The sequence below is a fragment of the Zonotrichia albicollis genome, chromosome 1, assembly GCF_047830755.1.
Source record: "Zonotrichia albicollis isolate bZonAlb1 chromosome 1, bZonAlb1.hap1, whole genome shotgun sequence".
Classification (NCBI taxonomy): Eukaryota; Metazoa; Chordata; class Aves; order Passeriformes; family Passerellidae; genus Zonotrichia; species Zonotrichia albicollis.
Window position 1 is genome coordinate 84,967,672 of NC_133819.1, and position 7,645 is coordinate 84,975,316.

The 7,645-nt window shown below is 39.0% G+C and overlaps 1 long non-coding RNA gene across 1 annotated transcript; it reads left to right on the top strand.

Moving 5' to 3' along the window:
- The first annotated feature begins 208 nt into the window (after window positions 1–208).
- LOC113458901 (uncharacterized) lies at window positions 209–7,589 on the top strand. The gene is made up of 7 exons (XR_003379630.2): window positions 209–784; window positions 1,094–1,198; window positions 2,606–2,659; window positions 2,764–2,835; window positions 6,014–6,068; window positions 6,217–6,302; window positions 6,435–7,589. It is a non-coding gene; the product is annotated as an uncharacterized LOC113458901 (long non-coding RNA).
- Window positions 7,590–7,645: the final 56 nt, after the last annotated feature.

Consider the following 7,645-nt stretch of genomic DNA (forward strand, 5'->3'; position numbering starts at 1 on the left):
TGGGTGAAGAAAATGGAAACATATTTATTTAGAAACTGTGCCATACTTTCATACTTCAAATGTTTCCAGAATTCTTTAGTATAATGGTCTGTTGCATGTTTGATGAGTAATATGATTTGAATATTGCCGTGTCAAAAGTGTGTGATTGTTAACTTCAGTCACTAGATGGCCTTTGAGTGTGCAAAAGCTCCCTGAGTGCTATTGGAAAACTATATTTTTAGCTAGATCATTAACTTTGAAGGTTTTCACTTTAAGCCATTCCTAAACCTGTCTTTAGTAGCTTGAGCTGATATTAAGTGCTTATTTGCAAACTTTTGAGAAATGGCAAAATAGCAGCTTAATGATAAGAGTTAAAATAATAAAACAAAAGAGAAACTAGACTGTTGTGGGTTTTTTTTATTATTTAAACAGGATTTCTCTTTGCATCAGCCTTTCCTATGTGTCCTTAAAATGGTCTTCCCCAGTTCACATTTGTGAGGAACGTACAGGAAGGATACTTCACTGGGTAAAGTAGAGGGTCAGAAGCTGTAGAAATATTGCCCTCCCTTTCTGAAGGAAAGACTTGATGCTGGGTATTACTCACATCAGAGCATGTGCTAAACACTCCTGCTTCTTGGGAGCTGCCCTGTGACTAGCTGGAATTTTTGAGCTACAGCTTGGATCTGTTCATTTATTGTTTCTTACATCTGTTTCAGGGTGAATGTATACCCTTTTGCAGTGCATCACATGCTGTTACCTGTGTGGGGGACAGCACATCATTCTTCATACAGCAGCAGATTCACAGGTAAAATGAGGTGCTAATTACTGTAAGATTATAAGGTAACATTTGATCCATATTACTGCAAACAAGGCTATTAATCCCAAATTTTTATGACATAATGCACCATTCTGATTATTTTATCTCACCTTCTGCACAAGTCATCTGGTTTCTCAGAGCCTGCATCTAACTTTTCTGCTTGAATTATGACAAAAACACTTTTAAATGGTTATTGAGAAATGGCTGTGCTTTCAAAATGCAGCACATACAGAATACAGCATAGTGCTGTCTGGGTTGTGGTGAAGTTATAGAGTCATTAACCCTCAGTTCTGCTAGGTTGTACTGCTGTTATGGTGGAACTTTGAAGAAGAGAAGCAGATGTGTGCACTCTGCTGCAGGCAGACGTCCTATCTGGGACTATTTGCATCACATGGAGGATTTGTAAGTCTGAGCAAGTGATTCTGTATTGCCTTCTCTGGAATCTTGCATCTCATTTTTCTGTTTTCATTGATTTCTGGCAACAGGGAAACCAAGATCTCTGAGATTAAAAGGATTATGACATCTCAAAGCTCAAAAAAACCCAGTCGTAAGAAACTCAATTCCATCTGCAAAATGGAAGTTTTTCACATTTGTTATCCATCCATGACTGTCAGACATAAAGATTGCCGTGATTTTGAGCAGAAGAAAGAAGGAAGTCAGAAGGCATAAACTTTGCCTATAATTTGTTTTTCTCACTTCGTGCGTTTGCCAGTAATTTTGGAAACGTGTGTAGGGGCTGTTAAACTCAACCAAAATCCTTGAAAAGTCAGATATATACTTTGAATTGAGAAGTCTAAATATGATTCGTAAATATAAAGTATAAAGCTCTCTTAGTAAATAGTCACTTTCACTCTCACAGAGTAGCAGCAGCACTTCCTGCTTGCAGCACTTGGGCAACAGCATCAGTGCCCGGGCATTACTCCAGAGTGAGACACTGTTCTTCCCCAAACCATGCAAGAAAGTGGTTGCCATTCAAATTATAAGCAAAGCTGAAAGTCACTAAGAGTCATCTGTCATGTAGCTGCAGAGACAAACAGGAAGAGTGGTGAACCTGGGCATGTTTTTTCTGGTAGCCTTGCACCCACCCTCTCTTCCTTTTGGCAGAACAGGAAACCATCTTCTGTTTTGTTTTTTTTTTCTTAAGGAATTAGAAAAAAGATAAAAGTCTTAACCTGAGCTATAGTTGAGCCTAAAAGCCCCTAATACAAGATCAGTGTTGTGAAGAGCTGCTGTACATATATCCAGCACTCTAGATTATATTGTGAAGTCCTTACCATGCAAGTTGGTAGTCTTACAGATGTAAATCCAGGTGCAATGTGATAAGGTCATTCACCAAATTCCCATTGGGAATCTGTAGCACAGTTAGGAAAAAGGCTTCACATATCCTAAGCCCAAACACACTGTTTTTTAAACTGAAATATCATATTTATGCTTTTAAAATATTTCTTTGCTCAAACTTGGTTTCATATAATATTAATTAGGACAAAGTGATGGTCATACTTCTTAAAAATTAGGTTGAAATAAAAATGAAAATTTAGGAATCATAATCATGTGTCATCCAGCTTTTCTCAGTCGTTCACATATGGAATAACTGTGGGAGCTTGCAGCACATGTAAAAAGCCATGCCATAAATATTGTGATTCATCTAGAAGTGCTAAATTTATGTATATGAACTTATTAATAACTGTGTGGGTAATCTGGTGGCAGTCTAGAATAATCAGTGAAAATATCCCAAAGAGAGCTTTGGGTCATCTTTGCACTTGACCAAAAATCCTGGATCATAATTCAGTTCTTCTCTTTCTCTTCCAGGCTTTTATTAAAACCTGTCTTTGGGGAAAATAATGAATGGCAGAGTCTCTTGAGGTCTGTTCTAGCCCTGGAATGTAGCATCATTCTTAATATCCATGGTTTGTATATGCAGTACTGAATTTCCTTTACAATGAATTTGTTGCTTTTTTCATCCCCAGATATGCTGCAATGTATGCCTAAAAGCTGGAATCTTCTACCATCTTTGTCAAGGGTACCCATCTTTGTCAAGGGTAAGATAGAGATAAGTTATTTTTTTGAAAGTGGCAGTCAAAAAATTAGGAGGCTGTTGTGGGACAGCATTCTGAAAATTTCTCTCTGATGGAGTCCTCTTTCACCAAGAGACTTCAAAAAATTTTTAAGAAAACTTATAATCCCATTGTACAGCTCAGTGCTTGAGTAGGTTACATTGTCAGAATACGTGTGGTGTAGGCTTGAAACTTATCTTTTTATTCCAACAATTAATGAGGTATGTTCCAAGCTGAATACATTGATATTTTTCTATTTTCAATGTATGTTGCTTGTGTGATTTTTATAGATGTACTGGATAACAGTTGCCCAGTGGCTCAAGTGGCTTTTGTGGTATTTTGAAATGCACCATTTTATTAATCCATGCTTTCTTTTTCTTCTTTTTTTTCCTACCCTCTCTACTTGTCTGCCAACCGTAAAATCTCTTATATTTGCATTCTTGTTTTTTCAAACCCATGAAGTGTAAATTCCATTGGAATCAGTGAATTAAAGGTATCTGCTTAACCAGATTTCCTGATCAAGGATAGGATTGAAAATCTGTTCACATATTTTGCAGAGCTGAGGCCTCTTGGATTTCTTTTACAAGGCTTTAAACTCTGAAGTGATTGTGTCTGTTTTCCTTGGTTATTTTTGCTTTGTTTCTTAGTAGTTTGATTGTTAATAATTCCCTTATAATATTAATTTATTTGTGGAAGATAAATACAGCATTTGGCTTTATATGTCACATAACTACCCATATATTAGCTAGGTAAGCAAGTGAGTGCTAAATGGGTATGTTTTGTGCAGCTAGCCAGGCTTTCAAAAATAGTTCAGCAACCACACATGAAAACCAGAATTCTGAAAGAACTCACATTCTGGGTGCACGTTGATCACTAAGCTCCTGCGAAAATCTGGCCACAAACACCACAATCTGATCTCCTGTGTCTAACTGCTGCTCCAACCCACATAGGCACCAAGGAAGAGGAGGACAGCCCAAATACTGGAAAAACATTGTGTTTTCAGAGGAAATTTTGCAGCAGAGCTACAGTGACTTCCAGGAAGGCTCAGACTGATAAATTCTCTAAGCACTTTTCAGAGGTGCCATGTTATTGAAAAGTGAAAATAACTAATGACCCAAATCATTGTTTCTTTTTATAAACAACTACTTTGAAATACAGTCTTTCTTATTTAGAAGTGCATTTTGAACTGAACAATTTTGAAAACTGTAGATGAACTGCTTTTATTGGATCATGTGGGTTTCCAACATAATCATCTGCTGTTCTTAAAAATATTTATATGCATGTTTTATTTTGTATAATTCTACTTCACCCCTGGCCACCAGCATTTTTCCTCTGTCGACTTCTTCCCCAGTCAGCTACTGAAACAAGGTTATGCTCTATGTGGTATTTTAGATTCTGCAGGTGTTTTAAGGGTCAATGGAAAAAAGCCTCCCACGCTTTGGTGGTGGGGATTTCCTCTGCAGCATTCAGGGGCTGGGCTCTGGCCTGACAGGCACAGATAACTCTTCTCCCTGATATTGTTAGAGCTCCCTCACCCTTCAGTGAGCTGGCAGGACTTAATGTAGTACTAGTGTAGCACATTTAGTGCGTTCCAGCCTGCACAGCAACAGTTCATATCAATCCAGGTTTATTTCCTATATCTGACTTGTGCTTCTCTCTTTAGTATGTCTTTGGTGTTACAACAACTTCCTGTTTCACTGCTGTGCCTACTGGAATCTGCTCTTGGCATTTGACAAAAGCAGTTCGGACAGTGATTATGTTTTCTTGTTCCACAGTACAAGCCTCTGCCTCCTCAATTAAGTAAAAAATGGGGCAGTCTCATCTCTTCAAAACTTTCTACTCAATCCTCAGCTCTCCTAATCCACGGTAGAGGGCAGTGCTTACACAATGCATGAGCATTCTCACCAAGGGTTAGTTACACAGCAGTGCTTTTGAAACATCAGCTAATGATTGCCAGAACGCTGGTAAAACAGGTTACAATGCTGGTTTTTCACAGGTACAGATTGACAAGACTGAAGTGACCTGTCCAGTGCCAGAGGCGTTGGGTGTGTGAGGAAAACAACAGGATCTGATCAAAAGCATTTGATTGAAATGGGAAACATGCAGTTGCTAGGAAGACAAAGTCCTAAGTGTTTCAAGTCCTGCAGTTCTTGCACAAAGATATTCTCTGAAACTACCCTTTATTCATGGTTTCTCAAGTACATTGAGCAAAATGCTACTATCATATCAGTACATCTGTAGTGACTTCACATATTTCTTCAGTGTATTCAGTTTCCAACTGTCTATGTGCATGTATCCCTTGGAAATTCAAGTTATCAAAAACCCCAGGGGCCTTAATTAGCTGGGAACAGAACCCTCTGCTGTCCTGCACCTTGCACAGTCATTTCCAAGGGTGGCTGTGGAGCTTTCTCACAAAGTATTCTTTCTTCAGAAGCTGACAGCTTGTCTACCATACATGCCTGTTTAGTAGTTCTCCAGTTTGACTCGTTTAGGGGACTGTGGAGGCAAGTGTGTGTTGAAATATCCTACTTTGGCCTTTTCCAAATGAGATTTTATTGCTGCCTTGAAATCCTTTATTGTGTCTGAAAAATATTGCCCCATAATACAAAGGTGGACTGAAAATTTTGAAAGCAGAATAAAATTGTTTGAAATTGTAGGAACAAAGTTTTCCAGTCCAACATGATTCAAAATATTTGGGGGAGTTGCCATTTGATGTTTTTATCTTTCAGGAACCCCAAACCCATTTTTAAGTACCCATTCCCTATTGTGCTTTGATGGCTGAGGGAGATGGGTGTGAAATGACACCCAGAATGCTGTCGGTCCTATTCTCTGCTCTGCATTAAAGCACTTTGTTTTGTCTTCACAAGTAATCTTAGATATGTTCTTTCACAACACAAAGGAGTGTATGAATTTCCTGACACAGGATCATGCCTGAGACATTTTTACCACAGGTTGTTCTGTTTGGCAAATAATATCACAGAGGCAAAAAGGATGTACAAGGGCACAAATGTGTTACATTTGGAAGAGAATTTGAGGTGGAAACCAATTGTTATACAGCTTTATATACTGTGAGTGAGATTTGAGAGGCCTATTCTATAGTAGCAAAAACCAAAAGAAGTATAATGACTCCATATGGTGATTTAGTTCTATTGCATCTTTACAGGGGTGTTTATATGGAAGAGAAGGATGTTAGGAACTCTTTGCTTGTAAGTGTTAAGGTAAGAATCTACTGGGTATCCCACTAGATAGAATTTTTCCACAAAGAGCTGGGATACCTCCATTGCTCAAACTGAAGTGCTAGATCCAAGGTTTTCAAAAATTACAGATTATTTGGGGAAAATCTGTATTTTACTCCCATACAAACAGGTGATGTGGAATTTACATGGCAAACCTGGGCATCCAATACCCTGGAGGCACTATAGACCATCACTTCCAGCTGCTGCTTCTGAACAGTATGTATCCCCTGTGAGTCTTGTGTTACAGAAAATTATCTCAGAGACCTTAAGGGGTCTCAAATAGCTCTAAATATCAGTATGGAGGGCCTACTAAATTAAATCCATATTGATCTTCCTGATCATTGCCAGGAAATAAAAATCTACAAAGACATCCCAAGATGGAAAAGCTGCACTTCAAATCCACTGTCCAGTTCTGGACCCTTCACTAAATGAGGACACTGAGGTGCTGCAGCATGTCCAGACAAGGGCAAGTTGGGGAAGGATCTGAAGCACCAAGTCTTATGAGAAGCAGCTGAGGGAGCCGGGTTTGTTTAACCTGGAGAAAAGGAGGCTCAGGGGGAACCTTATCCCTCTCTACAACTACCTAAAAGCCAGGTAGGGGGTCAGTATCTTCTCCCAGGTAACCAGCAACAGGATAAGAAAATATGGCTGCCCAGGGAAGTGAAGGAGCCATCATCCCTGAAGAGATTTGAAACATATGTAGATGTGGCACTTGGGGACATGGTTTAGGGTGGGCTTGGCAGTCCTGAGTTAACAGTGAAGTTGATGATCTTAGAGGTCCTTTCCAACCTTAGTGATTCCATGATTCTATGGACATAAAAAGCAGAAGCACACCAACACAGAGGCTGGCAGAATCACTACAATTCACTTGAAAAATCTAAATGCCTGCACAGATTCAACTGTCAGCACTATATATTTGTTACTGTTGACTAAGAGCTGCTAGGATGATAACAAGGAAGTTATGAACAAGAAAGATGTCATGGTTACAGAAAGAAAGCTTGATGACGGCAGCACAACCACAGAGGAGTTTTGTGTGTTGCCCAGTGGTAGGCTGGCACTTAGTTGTTTTCTTCAGCAGCAGCAATAGGTTAGCAGCTCATCAGAGAAAGTGCACAAGAGCTAGACGGCATGATCCAAAAAAACAAAAACACAAAGGGGTACTTTTTTAACCTCAGTTTCTTCTGCTTTATCACCTACATAACCGCAGCACAGTTTTGCATCTTCTCTGCAGGTTCCCAGGAGAGCAGCTGCTTTGCTGTAGTGTAACCTTGCTCACTTTCCTGCTACCTTTAGCCTCTCTCTGTTCAGCTCTCTTCTTTTACAGATCCACATTCATCCCACACCTTATGAATGTACCAGCTTCTGTCAGTTGTTTCTAACAGACAGTCTAGAACAAGTCTTCACCTTGGGTCATTTCACAGATTGACTTTTGGGTCACATTTGCCCATTTATAATGCTTTTACCTTTTACTTTTGCAAGTTTCAAAGGTGAGAAGATTTTATCAATCAGATTCCTCACAGTTATATAGTTACAATTATATTATTATAATTATAATAATA